General features: G+C 40.3%; 1 long non-coding RNA gene across 2 annotated transcripts in view; it reads left to right on the top strand.

Moving 5' to 3' along the window:
- Nucleotides 1-13,972, top strand: part of LOC132513905 (uncharacterized) — a 36,207-nt gene extending 22,235 nt beyond the window's left edge. For both annotated transcript variants that reach the window (XR_009538572.1, XR_009538571.1), the window contains one exon: nucleotides 12,357-13,972. This is a non-coding gene — a long non-coding RNA (uncharacterized LOC132513905). The remainder of the gene's footprint in view (nucleotides 1-12,356) is intronic.
- The last annotated feature ends 1,602 nt before the right edge of the window (nucleotides 13,973-15,574 follow it).

Here is a 15,574-nt window from a genome sequence, read left to right as displayed (position 1 = left end):
AGGTTTATTCCTAGGTATTTTATTCTTTTTGTTGCAATGGTAAATGGAAGTGTTTCCTTAATTTCTCTTTCAGATTTTTCATCATTAGTGTATAGGAATGCAAGAGATTTCTGTGCATTAATTTTGTATCCTACAAATTTACCAAGTTCATTGATTAGCTCTAGTAGTTTTCTTGTGGCATCTTTAGGATTCTCTATGTATAGTGTCATGTCATCTGCAAACAGTGACCGTTTTACTTCTCCTTTTCCAATTTGTATTCCTTTTATTTATTTTTCTTTTCTGATTGCCGTGGCTAGGATTTCCATAACTATGTTGAATAATAGTGGTGAGAGTGGACATCCTTGTCTCGTTACTGGTCTTAGAGGATATGCTTTCAGTTTTTCACCATTGAGAATGATGTTTGCTGTGGATTTGTCATATATGGCCTTTATTATATTGAGGTAGGTTCCCTCTATGCCCACTTTCTGGAGAGTTTTTTTTCATAAATTGGTGTTGAATTTTGTCAAAAGCTTTTTCTGCATCTATTGAGATGATCATATGGTTTTTATTCTTCAGTTTGTTAATATGGTTTATCACATTGATTGACTTGCAAATATTGAAGAATCCTTGCATCCCTGGGATAAATCCCACTTGATCATGGTGTATGATCCTTTTAATGTGTTGTTGGATTCTGTTTGCTAGTGTTTTGTTGAGGATTTTTCCATCTATGTTTATCAGTGATATTGGTCTGTTGTTTTCTTTTTTGTGACATCTTTGTCTGGTTTTGGTATCAGGGTGATGGTGGCCTCATAGAATGAGTTTGGGAGTGTTCCTCCCTCTGCTATATTTTGGAAGAGTTTGAGAAGGATGGGTGTTAGCTCTTCTCTAAATGTTTGATAGAATTCGCCAGTGAAACCATCTGGTCCTGGACTTTGTTTGTTGGAAGACCTTTAATCACAGTTTCTATTTCATTACTTGTGATTGGCCTGTTCATATTTTCTGTTTCTTCCTGGTTCACTCTTGGAAGGTTATACCTTTCTAAGAATTTGTTCATTTCTTCCAGCTTGTCCACTTTATTGGCGTAGAGCTGCTTGTACTAGTCTCTTAGGATGCTTTGTATTTCTGTGATGTCTGTTGTAACTTCTCCTTTTTTATTTCTAATTTTATTGTTTGAGTCCTATCCCTCTTTTTCTTGATGAGTCTGGCTAATGGTTTATCAATATTGTTTATCTTCTCAAAGAACCAGCTTTTAGTTTTATTGATCTTTGCTATTGTTTTCTTTGTTTCTGTTTCATTTATTTCTGCTCTGATTTTTATGATTTCTTTCCTTCTACTGACTTTGGGTTATTTGTTCTTCTTTTTCTAGTTCCTTTAGGTGTAAGTTTAGATTGTTTATTTGAGATTTTTCTTGTTTCTTGAGGTAGGCTTGTATTGCTATAAACTTCCCTCTTAGAACTGCTTTTGCTGCATCCCACAGGTTTTGGATTGTCGTGTTTTCATTGTAATTTGGCTCTAGGTATTTTTTGATTTCCTATTTGATTTCTTCAGTGATCTCCTGGTTATTTAGTAACATACTGTTTAGCCTCCTTGTGTTTGTGTTTTTTTATGTTTCTTTCCCCTGTAATTGATTTCTAATCTCATAGCATTGTGGACAGAAAAGATGCTTGATATGATTTCAGTTTTCTTAAATTTACTGAGGCTTGATTTGTGACCCAAGATGTGATCTATCCTGGAGAATGTTCCATGCGCACTTCAGAAGAAAGTGTAATCTGCTGTTTTTGGATGGAATGTCCTATAAATATCAATTAAATCTATCTGGTCTACTGTGTCATTTAACGCTTGTGTTTCCTTATTAATTTTCTGTTTGGATGATCTGTCCATTGATGTAAGCGAGGCATTAACGTCCCCCGCTATTATTGCGTTACTGTCGATTTCCTCTTTCATAGCTGTTAGCACTTGACTTCTGTAGTGAGGTGCTCCTTTGTTGGGTGCATATATATTTATAATTGTTATATCTTCTTCTTGGATCGATCCCTTGATCATTATGTAGTGTCCTACTTTGTCTCTTGTAACATTCTTTATTTTAAAGTCTATTTTATCTGATATGAGTATTGCTACTCCAGTTTTCTTTTTCTTTTTCTTACATCTTTATTGGAGTATAATGGCTTGACAATGGTGTGTTAGTTTCTGCTTTATAACAAAGTGAATCAGTTATACATATACATATGTTCCCATATCTCTTCCCTCTTGCATCTCTCTCCCTCCCACCCTCCCTACCTTACCCCTCCAGGTGGTCACAAAGCACCGAGCTGATCTCCCTGTGCTATGCGGCTGCTTCCCACTAGCTATCTACCTTACGTTTGGTAGTGTATCTATGTCCATGCCTCTCTCTCGCTTTGTCACAGCTTACCCTTCCCCCTCCCCATATCCCCAAGTCCATTCTCTAGTACGTCTGTGTCTTTATTCCGATCTTACCCCTAGGTTCTTCATGACATTTTTTCTCTTAACTTCCATATATATGTTTTAGCATACAGTATTTGTCCTTCTCTTTCTGACTTACTTCATTCTGTATGAAAGACTCTAGGTCTATCCACCTCATTACAAATAGCTCAATTTCGTTTCTTTTTATGGCTGAGTAATATTCCATTGTATATATGTGCCACATCTTCTTTATCCATTCATCCGATGATGGACACTTAGGTTGTTTTCATCTCCGGGCTATTGTAAATAGAGCTGCAATGAACATTTTGGTACATGACTCTTTTTGAATTATGGTTTTCTCAGGGTATATGCCCAGTAGTGAGATTGCTGGGTCATATGGTAGTTCTATTTGTAGTTTTTGAAGGAACCTCCATACTGTTCTCCATAGTGGCTGTACCAATTCACATTCCCACCAGCATTGCAAGAGTGTTCCCTTTTCTCCACACCCTCTCCAGCATTTATTGTTTCTATATTTTTTGATGATGGCCATTTTGACTGGTGTGAGATGATATATCATTGTAGTTTTGATTTGCATTTCTCTAATGATTAATGATGTTGAGCATTCTTTCATGTGTTTGTTGGCAGTCTGTATATCTTCTTTGGAGAAATGTCTATTTAGGTCTTCTGCCCATTTTTGGATTGGGTTGTTTATTTTTTTTTTATTGAGCTGCATGAGCTGCTTATAAATTTTAGAGATTAATCCTTTGTCAGTTGCTTCATTTTTAAATATTTTCTCCCATTCTGAGGGTTGTCTTTTGGTCTTGTTTATGGTTTCCTTTGCTGTGCAAAAGCTTTGAAGTTTCATTAGGTCCCATTTGTTTATTTTTTTTATTTCCATTTCTCTAGGACGTGGGTCAAAAAGGATCTTGCTGTGATTTATGTCATAGAGTGTTCTACCTATGTTTTCCTCTAAGAATTTGATAGTTTCTGGCCTTACATTTAGGTCTTTAATCCATTTTGAGCTTATTTTTGTGTATGGTGTTAGGGAGTGATCTAATCTCATACTTTTACATGTACCTGTCCAGTTTTCCCAGCACCACTTATTGAAGAGGCTGTCCTTTCTCCACTGTACATTCCTCTCTCTTTTATCAATGATAAGGTGACCATATGTGCATGGGTTTATCTTTGGGCTATCTATCCTGTTCCATTGATCTATATTTCTGGTTTTGTGCCAGTACCATACTGTCTTGATTACTGTCCAGCTTTCTTTTGATTCCCATTTGCATGGAGTATCTTTTTCCATCCCCTCACTTTCAGTCTGTATGTGTCCCTAGGTCTGAAGTGGGTCTCTTGTAGTCAGCATATATATGGGTCTTGTTTGTTTGTCCATTGTGCAAACCCATTTCTTTTGGTTGGAGCATTTAATCCATTCACGTTTAAGTAATTATCGATATGTATGTTCCTATTACCATTTTCTTAATTGTTTTGGGTTTGTTTTTGTAGGCCCTTTTCTTCTCATGTGTTTCCTGCCTAGAGAAGTTCCTTTAGCATTTTTTGTAGAGCTGGTTCGGTGGGACTGAATTCTCTTTGCTTTTGCTTGTCTGTAAAGCTTTTGATTTTTTTTGAATCTGAATGAGATCCTTGCCAGGTAGAGTAATCTTCATTTTAGGTTCTTCCCTTTCATCACTTTAAATATGTCATGCCACTCCCTTCTGGCTTGTAGAGTTTCTGCTGAGAAATCAGCTCTTAACCTGATGGGAGTTCCCTTGTATGTTATTTGTCATTTTTCCCTTGCTGCTTTCAGTAATTTTTCTTTGTCTTTAATTTTTGCCAGTTTGATTATGTGTCTTGGCGTGTTTCTCCTTGGGTTTATCCTGTATGGGACTCTCTGCACTTCCTGGACTTGAGTCGCTATTTCCTTTCCCACGTTAGGGACGTTTTCAAGTATAATCTTTTCAAATATTTTCTCGGGTCCTGTCTTTCTCTGTTCTCCTTCTGGGACCCCTGTAATGTGAATGTTTTTGCATTTCTTATTGTTCCCCTGGTCTCTTAGGCTGTCTTCATTTCTTTTCATTCTTTTTTTATTCTGTTCCACAGCAGTGAATTCCACCATTCTGTCTTACATGTCACCTATCCGTTCTTCTGCCTCAGTTATTCTGCTATTGATTCCTTCTAGTGTAGTTTTCATTTCAGTTACTGTATTGTTCATCTCTGTTTGTTTGTTCTTTAATTCTTCTAGATCTTTGTTAAACATTTCTTGCATCTTCTCCATCTTTGCCTCCATTGTTTTTCCTAAGTCCTGGATCATCTTCACTCTCATTATTCTGAATTCTGGAAGGTTGCCTATCTCCACTTCATTTAGGTGTTTTTCTGTTGTTTTATCTTGTTCCTTCATCTGGTACATAGCCCTCTGCCTTTTCATCTTTTCTATCTTTCTGTGAATATGGTTTTTGTTCCACAAGCTGCAGGATTGTAGTTCTTCTTGCTTCTGCTGTCTGCCCTCTGGTAGATGAGGCTATCTGTCAATTGAGTTTTGATAATACTGTTTATTCTTTCTACCAATCCTGAAGATTGGAGGTGGTAAGCGCACTATTGGCCAAATATGGATTTTATTATTTTCCCAGTAAAGTGAGTCCCCTGGTCGTGGTGCAACTCGAAAGGGATCCTCCAAACAGGAGTTATTCTTTCCAATAGTAATTTACCTACTGTTAAAGCTGTTGCTGTTCTGCACGGAAAAGCTTCAACCCAGTGTGAAATCATACAAATCATTAGCAAAATATATTCATATCCTTGAGATTGTGGCATTTGGATGAAGCCCAATTGCCATACCTCAAAGGGTCCCCTAGGAATGGGAAAGTGACCTTGTGACCAATGCAGTGGTTTTCTGGGATTATATTTAAGGCAAATAATACATCCAGTATATGCCTTTTTGGCTACCATTGAGGAGCGCTTTGAAATATACTCTTTTCTCCATAGAGTTATTTTTTCAGGAGCCTATTGGGTCAGGGAATGCATGTGCTGGAGTAAGGGTAACTGAGCCCCCATGGGCACTATAAGCCTCTTATTATTTTCTAAATCGTATTCGTGAGGTGGGATCAAAGAATCTTGTTTTCTTCTTCCATATTTCTTTTTCATCTTTTGGGGCTAATTCTTGAACCTGTAGGGGAAATTTCTTAACAGCTAAATTGGTGTCAAGTTTAAGTAGTGGACATTCTCAGAGCTGGACAGAAATAGAACTTAAAGCAGCTTGTTTAGCTGCCAAGTCTGTGAATTGATTCCGTTTAGCCTCTATTGCATAAGATTTGGAATGTCCAGGTATTTTGATAATGGCCAATTGTTTGGGTAATTATGGAGTCTAGTAATTCTGAGACTAGTTTCCCATTTTTTTATGAGCTTCCTTGAGGAAGTAAGAAATCCTCTTTCAGGGCTTCTCTGGTGGCGCAGTGGTTGAGCATCCGCCTGCTGATGCAGGGGACACAGGTTCGTGCCCCGGTTCGGGAAGGCCCCACATGCCGCGGAGCGGCTGGGCCCATGAGCCATGGCCGCTGAGCCTGCGCTTCCGGAAGCTGTGCTTCACAACGGGAGAGGCCACAACAGTGAGAGGCCCGTGTACCGCAAAAAAAAAAAAGAAGGAAATCGTCTTTCCTTCCAGAGCCTTCCAAAATCATGAGCCACTCCAAAATCATAGCGACTATCAGTATAAATATTTGCTATTTGATCCTTGGCTAGCTGAGAAGCCCTGATTAGAGCAATTAATTCAGCTTGTTGTGCCAACTTTGGTTCTGGTAAGTAAGAAGTTTCAATTATGTCCACAGTGGATGTTATTGCATTTTCAGCTCAGTAATGTCCGTGTTCATCTTTTAAGTAAGATCCATCTGTAAACCAACTTAAGTCAGCATTATCAATAGGATTTCTTGTAAATCATTCCTAGGAGTAAGAAGATAATCCATTAGTGAAATACGGATGTGGCTGTTTTCTTCCTGTGGTACTGGAAGCAAAATTGTGGGGTTAAGATTATCACATTGAGCCAAAGTATAATAATATTAGACAAAGAAAGCAACAATGCCTTGTAAGAAGTGAGTCTACTCACAGAATAGTGCTGAGTATAATGAGAATTTAAAAGAGATTCCACTGAATGTGAAACATAGACAGTCAAAGGAGACCCCATTATGAGCTCTTCAGTAACTTTGAACAAGAGAGCTGCTGTTGAAACAACCTTCATATAGGGTGGGATTCCTTTTGCCACTGAATCTAGGTGGTGGCTATACTATCCTATGGGTTGATGCTGGTCACCACGCTTCTGAGTTAACACACCCCTAGGGCATTTCCTTTATCTTCATGCACAAAGAGAAAAAATGGTAATTTATAATTAGGATGGCCTAATGCCAGAGCCTGAGTCAATGAAGATTTTTAAGGCATCTGTAGCCTTTTCTCCTTTTATTGTCCATTCAATTGGGCCTGATCAGTCGTACTTAAGTAACACATAGAGGAGTTGGGAAATTAGGGGGAAAGTAGGTACTTAATTCCTACAGTATTCAGTCAAACCTAGGAATCCTCTTAGCTATTTCTTTGTTTTGGGTAGCAAGAAAGCCAGGATTCCCTTAATTCTTTCAGAATCAATTAACAATCCTTCCTTGGATATCAAATGACCCAAATATTTCACAATTGGTAAACAGAATTGCAGTCTGTTTTTAGACACTGTATGTCCCTTAGAGGCTAATTGTTGTTACAGACAGATAGTGTCTGTTTGAAAGTCCTGTTTGGGGACTTCCCTGGTGGTCCAGTGGTTAACACTCCATGCTCCCAATGCAGGGGGCCTGGGTTCAATCCCTGGCCAGGGAACTAGATCCCACATGCATGCCACAACTAAGAGCCCACATGCTGCAACTATAAGATCCTGCATGCCAAAACAAAGGTACCATGTGCCTCAACTAAGACCCAGCACAGCCAAATAAGTAAATAAATATAAAATAAAGAAAGTCTTGTCCAGTTCTTGAACACAAAAGCAAATCAGCTACATATTGAATCAAAACAGAGCCATTAAGGAAGTGAACAGCTAAATCAGCTTTAAGTATTTGAGAAAAATAAGTGAGTCCTTCAGTATAGTCTTGCAGCATAACTCTCCAAGTATACTGATGATCTTCCCACATAAAGGCAAAGAGGTATTGGTTTTCATCTTCCACTGGAATACTAAAAAATGTACTACATAGGTCTATTACTGAGAAATAACAGGTGTCTGCTGGAACGGCTGAGAGCAGGGTGTGAGGATTAGGAACCACAGTGTAGCAAGGGATCACAATGGTATTTATACCTCTCAGGTCCTGAACAAACCTTCAGTCTTCCTCATTTAACTTTCTTACTGGTAAAATAGGGCTATTACAAGGACTGGTACAAGGAATTATAAGTCCTTTATTGAGGAATTCCTGAATAATAGGAATTCCATTTAATACCTCTGATCTAAGTGGATATTGTCAAATATTGGATAGAGGCTTGGAATTATCAATAGTTACTTTAATGGGAGTAGCTGACTTGATTTTCCCAATGTCTGAGGAGGAGGATGACCATAATTCCTCAGGCACCTGTAACAGTAGTTAACTTCCTCTCCATCTGTCCAAACTCTTGTTTTCATTACCATCAATTTCTTGGTAATTATGTTCTTGTCTGCATCTAAGTTTTATAAATCTAAAATAATTTCACCCTTTGGTGGAAAGATAATATGGCTGTTGTATGCCTATGAAAGTCTCATCCTATTAAATGAATTGGAGCACATTTTACCAAAAGGAAAACATGTCTTCCAATGATAGTTCCTAGCTGAAAATTTATTGGTGCTGGTTTAAAAACTTGTATAGGTAAATTAGAAACCCCTATCATTTGAATCGACTGTTTACTCTGAGGGAGAGGGCAATGAATAAGGGTAGGGTTAAGAACAGATAATGTAGCCCCTGTGTCTACAAGGGCCTTAGAAGTTTTCCCTCTGATTTTTATTTCAATTTCCCCGAAGGTAGTTAGTGAGAAGGAGGGGGAATGCCTTCTCATAATCCTCAGAGCACCCGTATTCCTTGTTAATCCTACCTTGTTCTAAATCTCATTTAAATTTGTGGCAGTCTCTTTCAAAATGCCCAGGTTTTCTGCAATAAAGGTGTTACTGAAGTCAGGTCTGGCCGCTTGCCACTCAAAAATCAATATCAAGAGGCAATTGTTGGTAGAAAGGAAAGTTGCTTTTAATCAGAATGCTGGCAATCTGGGGAGAAGGTGGACTCATGTCCCTCAAAAACTAACTCCCAAGATTCTGCTTTGCCATGAAAGGTTTTAAAGGGAAAAGGACAAGTAATTTCAGTTAATCATTGAGATAGGGCGTCTGAGTCATTGCCATCTCCCACTGCATGCAGGCTTGTTGACTCCTCGTGGTCTTTCTTTAGATGCTATTTTTTTCACGCAGTTTGTTCACAAAGTTTATTTGAAAGATTACTGAAGGGGAAGCTAGGGAAACAATCTGGTCATCTGTTAATTACTTTTTCTTCATTTCTATTTCTTTGATCTATGGAAAGAACCAACAGGCTAGGCAAGGTACTGTGTAATCAAAAGATATGAAATGTGTGCTACGGCCAGAGATGAGGAGAGCATGGGGGTGCCTGGTTATATTAGTTACAATATAGCTTTCCTAAAGTGACAAAACAAAGAAGCCTCCTGCAGAGAGCTCTTCTCTGCAAAGAGCTCTTTCCTGCCAAAAGCTGCTTACAAATCCCCACTTGTCAGAATATCATTCCATGTTTGTGGGATTATGAGTGAAGGTCCATCTTCTGTAACTTCTTCCTGCTGACATAGGGTGCCATATTCTTAGAGTGGAAGATGTCAACGTAGTTCTGTAGTATCTCTTTGCTGACAGTTTTAGTTGCCTATTTACATACATGGGCAGAACAAGCTACAATTATTTTGATGCCCACATAGATATAGATTATTATGAGCAATAGTGTTTTTTCTTTTGATTTTCCTTACCTATTTTAATTGAAGTACAATTAATTTACTATATATATATATATATTCTTTTTCAGATTGTTTTCCATTATAGATTATTACAAGATATTGAGTATAGTTCCCTGTGCTATATACTAGGTCCTTGCTGTCTACCTATTTTATATATAGTAGTGTGTATATGCTAATCCCAAACTCCTAATTTGTCTTCCCCCGACCTTTCCCCTTTGGTAACCATAAGTTTATTTTCTATGTCTGTGAGTCTGTTTCTGTTTTGTAAATAAGTTCATTTATATCATTTTTTTAGATTCCACATATAATGATATCATATGATATTTGTCTTTGTCTGCCATACTTCACTTAGAATGATCATCTCTAGGTCCATCCATATTGCTGCAAATGGCATTATTTCATTTTGTTTTTATGGCTGAGTAATATGCCATTGTATATATATATCACATCTTCTTTATTCATCTGTTGATGGACATTTAGGTTGCTTCCATGTCTTGGCTATTGTGAATAGTGCTGCTATGAACATTGAGGTTCATGTATCTTTTCGAATTAGAGTTTTCTCTGGATATATGCCCAGCAGTGGGATTGCAGGATCATATGGTAGTTCTACTTTTAGTTTCTAAAGGAACCTCCATACTATTCTCCATAATGGGTGCACTAGTTTACATTCCCACCAACAGTGTAGGAGGGTTTTTTTTTCTCCACACCCTCTTCAGCATTTATTTGTAGACTTTTTACTGATGGCCATTCTGACTGGTGTGAGGTGATACCTATGAGCAATAGTGTTAATCCCACCCTCTTAAGGATGGTTCTTGGAATTGTGCTAATCATAGATTCAGCACTGCTCAAGATGGAGCAGCTTATGTCATGGCTGCAATCTGGCCATCATGCAGTTAGCTTTCTCCCTCTGGTGGCAGTTATAGTATCTGTAAAACAACTCAGAAATGTGCATCAGATACTGAATCTGTGACTTTATCGTCCTAATCATTAATTGCTTGAGTCTGCTCTTTTGTGACTCACGGAGGGCTGGGAGATTTCAGCTTTTCTACAAACAAGAGGCAGGGAACATGGAGGGGGCCTTTATACTTGGAAGGGGGGCCCACAGGGTTCCAAAGGCAGGTGTGGTTGCTTCAAGACTGATTGAAATTTGGGCCAGGTAGTCTCAATGGACTGCTGAGCAGTTGTAACTGCATATTCATAACCTTGGCAGCTTTTTCCTTTTCTCTTTTCTGTAAGGTTTTGGAGAGTTTGTCAGCAATAGTGAAAAGTGTATTAGTATACATAGTAGCCCAATCAAGTTCATATCTTTTTACCAGTCATGCCAATTCACCTATTCCTTCTAGGAAAATATAATTTAATATTGGATCATGCTGATGGTTCAGGAAACTCTTTGGGTCAGTGCCAGAGTGATATTTGACTATATTTTCAAATATTTTGAAATAATCAAAAAAAGTCTCTTCTGGCTTTTGTTTGCATTGATGGATTTTTGCCCAATCTATTTTCTTTGGAAAGATCTTTGGAATAGCTTAATAAAGGTTGTGGGCAATTTCTCTGCATTTCTGGCAATCTGCAGCCTTGTTTAAGAAAATCTTCCATAGGTGTCTTCTAATCTATCTCCTGGAGCCATTCTTTTGCTTTATTTTCAGAGACTAGTAATTGTACAAGCTGGTACAAGGCTGAATATCCAGGCTTGTGAGTTGTTACTGTAAGGTCAAATTATTTAGCAAAACCCAAAGGATCCTGTAAAGGATCTGGAAAATCCTTAGTTAAGTTCTTAAGTTCTGTCTTAGTCCAAGGGGTATAGGCAAGAGCAAGCTCCCCTCTACTTGTGGGTTTCTCCTTAAAGGGAGCAGCTGTTATTTTAGAGCTGTCTTTATCCTTTCCCTTAGACTCAATAAGTTCTTTCTTTGAAATTGAAAGTAGAAGAGCAGGAAGGTCAGGACAGGGAAGCACAAAAAGAAGAGGATATGAAGAAGCTGAAGGAGGAGGAAAGAGGGGGAGAATAAGCAATGGTTTCTGAGGTCTTTTCTAATTAAGCCACTGTTTCTAATAATTTTCAGTTTGTCTCTTACAATGAAGCCACTTTATCATTCTCTTGCTTTGAGGCTTCCAGGTACCAATTAAAATATGCCTTCCATTCTGGCTGTTTGATCTTATAGCTGGATATTTTTCTAATTGAGCCTGTGAGTAAAGCAACTTAGTTTAAAATCAAAAGTGCCCCATTTTGGCCATCTCAGGCACAAATTATATTTGGTCAGACCTTACCATTTAGTTAAATGCTTGCAAGTGTCAGTTCCATAGATGTTATACATAAACCCAGATGGGTTTCCCAGAGGTGGCTGTTCATCTGGGAGCTTTTTGGCCTTTGAGGCACAATTTCCCTTTATTAATTTGGTAGCCTAATTCAGATATGAGATATGATCTGAACAACTTTCTGAGGATGGTGTGTTTGATTGGATGGGTGCTGCTTCTGAGTATAGCTTCCCAAAGAATTACCCTTGGGTCAGTTCAACTCTTTTATGTGTCTTGGTTTCTCCCTCTTACAATCTAAAACTTCCATGGGTGCTCTGATCACTAGGTGATCAGCCTCTGTCACATTTCCCAGAAGAGCAGTATTTACTTAATGGTTGTAGTGGGGCCCCCTTTGGGACCACTACACATCACAAGGATTAATCCTCAAACACTTCTGCTAGGTTCTTAGCCACCTGAGGATGCCTTGTGGCTGGAAGGAGCAAAAGTCCCTTGCGCCTTGGAGCTGAATAATTCAGTCTCTCATTTCACTAGCAAACGGTTTGTTCAGGCCATATATCAACTTGTTTTTTCTAAAGTTAAGCCAAATTTAACAAAAACCAGCCACCTATGGTTCCCTGGACCTCCTACCCAGATCCCCATACATGCCTGCCTAGGAAAATGCACCAATGCCCCTTAAGACTCCAAGTCCTAAGTAAAAACAGCTCAAATAAAATTTTTAGGATCATCACTCAAACAATGAGATCCAACTATCAGGAGAACTCGAGGAGTCAAGATGGCAGAATAGGAGGATGTGGAATTCACCTTTCCTCACAAGTACATCAAGAATACAAACAATCTACGAATGGAACAGTTCTCACAGAGCACTTGCTGAACACTAGTAGAAGACCTTGGATACATAAAAGGACAAGAAAAATCCCCACACAACTGGGTAGGATGAAAGAAAGAAAATAAGAAATGGAAAGGGACCAGCACTGCTGGCAGAGAGCTAAAAGTGAGGAGAGGTTCCCACGTGCAGAAAGCCCCCTCAAGGTGGGAAGATTAGTTGGGGCAGAAAGAGGCCTTTGGGGGATCAGAGTGGAATGCAACAACCAGTCTGTGGAAGGCAGGACAAAGTAAGAACTGCATGCATGATCCATGCCACAGCCCTGCACACCTGAGTTGTGTGTCTCCTGGTGTGGAGAGGGGCTGGGTGCTGGAAAGTGGGATTTGGAGAGTGGATCCAGGGAGGGGACAGCTGTTGGCTGTGAAGAGACAGCCTGAAGGGACAGGAGTAAAGAGCTCCACAACCAGGAAAGTTTGTGGAAGAAACCCAGGACACTATAGAAGCAAGGCGTCATTGTTGAGTGGTGTGCAAGGGGTGGGACCGCCATTGCAACCCCCTTTCTCACCCATTGGCTCCTGCCTCCATGGGCACTGGGAGGGGAACCCATCTGAGCAGGCTCACCCACCCTTCAAGCCAAAGCTTCCTCCACCCATGCAGGCTCTGGGGTCATGAGCACCACCACCACCAAAGCCTCCTTTGGCTGCACAGGCCCCAGCGGGCCCACACGTGCCACCCATGCCAAAGCCTCCTTGGGAATCAGCCCTGGGTGCCCCAGCCTGAGATGGGAATCCGCCAATGCTGGTGGGGGCTGAGTGCTAAGCATGGGGTTAGGAGAGCGGATTTGGGGAAAGGACCACTCTTGGCTGTGTGGAGACAGCCTAACGGGATGGGAGTGAAGGGCTCCAGCAGCTGGGAATGCTCCTAGAGGAAGGGTGGTCTGCCTTGGAAAGGAGGCACCATTGTCGTGTGGTGTGCAAGGGGCGGAGCCACAGTCACAGACTCTCTTCTAACATGCCAGCCCCTGCCTCCACGGGCACTGGGAGGGACTCCTGCCAGAGCAAGCACAGCCCAATCTGTTGCAACTTCCTGCTGGTCTCTGCTGCTGCAGGCACTTCGCACATGCCCCAGTTGCGACCGCCTTATCCCTCCCCAGCCTAAGTAAGTGTGCCCCAATCAGCCGCTGCTTTTGTCCCCTCTTGCCTGGGTGGGAGTCAGAGGCCTGAGGTTGCCCTACACACAGAGGTGGGGCCAAAACCAAAGCTGGGCCCCAGGGGATGTGTGACAAAGGAAGAGGAATGGAAATCTCTCCATGCAGCTGCACAAGCCATGGATTAAATCCCTGCAATCAACTTGGTAAACCCTGCATGTGTGGACTATCTGAATGAACAAGGAGTGCTCCCACAACTGAGACCAGTCTAGCTTTAGCAGCTGTGGACTTTGGGGGCAAGTACATGTGGGAGTTGGCCCCAGGAAAACTGTTGTTACTATTAAATTTTTTGTTACATTTTGTTCTGTTGCTGTTTTTTTAAATTTATTTTTTCTTTTCTTTTCAAAAATATTTTAATGTATTTCTTATTTTTCCATTTTTACTTTACTGTTTGTTCTTTCTATTTTTTTTTCTGTTCTTTTGTTTTGTTTGGAACTTTGATCATTTTTGTGTGTTTGTTTTATGTTTTCTTTGCTTTTTTTCAGTTTGCTTCCTGTTTTTCTGTTTTCTTGTTTTTAGTAGTCTTGTTTTTACTGTTTGTTTTCATTTTCGGGTTCTTTTGTTTGTTTCATTGTTCTCTTGTTTTTTGTTTTCTTTGTATCTTTATTTTTTTCTCTGTTTTTGGTTTTCATTTTATTTTTTTGGTTTTGCTTTTATTGTTTGTCTTCGGTTTTGTTTGTTTTCTTTTATTTTTTTATGTTGTTGATGTTTCTTTCTGTTTCTGTTATTTGTCTTGGGTTTTGTCTCTATCCTTTTTTTAAATTTTTTTAAAATTTTATTTATTTATTTTGGTTTCACCAGGACTTAGTTGCAGCAGGCGGGCTCCTTAGTTGTGGCTCATGGGCTGCTTAGTTGCAGCTCACCTGCTCCTTAGTTGCGGCAGGTAGGCTCCTTAGTTGCAGCTAACAGCCTCCTTTAGTTGCAGCTGGCCATCTCCTTAGTTGTGGCATGTGAACTCTTAGTTGCAGCATGCATGTGAGGTCTAGTGCCCTGACCAGGGATCGAACTGGGGCCCCCCTGCATTGGGAGCTTGGAGTCTTAACCACTGTGCCGCCAGGGAAGTCCCCTGTCTATTTGCTTTTCCTTTTTTTCCCTTCTTTTTTGGCCATGCTTCACAGCTTGCAGGGTCTTCAATCCCAGGCCAGGGGTCAGGTCCGAGCATCTGGGATGGGCATGCTGAGCCCAGGATGCTGGAACACCAGAGAATTCCCAGCCCCAGGGAATATTAATCAGCGTGAGCTCTCATGGAGGTCTCCATCTCAACACCAAGACCCTGCCCAACCCAACTGCCTACACGCTACAGGCTCCAGTGCTGGACGTCTCATGCCAAACAACCAGCAAGACAGTAACACAGGCCCACCCATCAGCACACAGGCTGCCTAAAGTCATACTAAGCTCACAGACAACCCAAAACACTCCCCCTGACATGGCACTGCCCATCAGGGGGACAAGACTCAGCTCCACCCACCAGAGTACAGGCCCCAGTCCCTTCCACCAGGAAGCTTACACAAGACCCTGGACTAACTTCGCTCACCACAGGGCAGACACTAGAAGCAAGAGGAGCTACAACCCTGCAGCCTGCAGAAAGGAGACCACCAACACAGTAAGTTAGACAAAATGAGATGACAAATATGTTGCAGATGGAGTAAGTTAAAAACCCACAAGACCAAATAAATGAAGAGGAAATAGGAAATCTACCTGAAAAAGAATTCAGAGTAATGATAGAATAGATGATCAAAGATCTTGGAATAGAATGGAGGCACGAAATGAGAGGTTACAAGAAATGTTTAACAAGGAACTAGAAGAACTAAAGAACAAACAGTGATGAAAAACACAATACCAGAAATGGAAATACACTAGAAGGAATCAATAGCAGAATAACTGAGACAGACACACAGATAAGTGAG

Source organism: Lagenorhynchus albirostris, chromosome X (genome assembly GCF_949774975.1).
Source record: "Lagenorhynchus albirostris chromosome X, mLagAlb1.1, whole genome shotgun sequence".
NCBI lineage: Eukaryota > Metazoa > Chordata > Mammalia > Artiodactyla > Delphinidae > Lagenorhynchus > Lagenorhynchus albirostris.
Note: the sequence above shows the minus strand (reverse complement) of the source record. Positions and strands in the feature narration are given on the sequence as shown.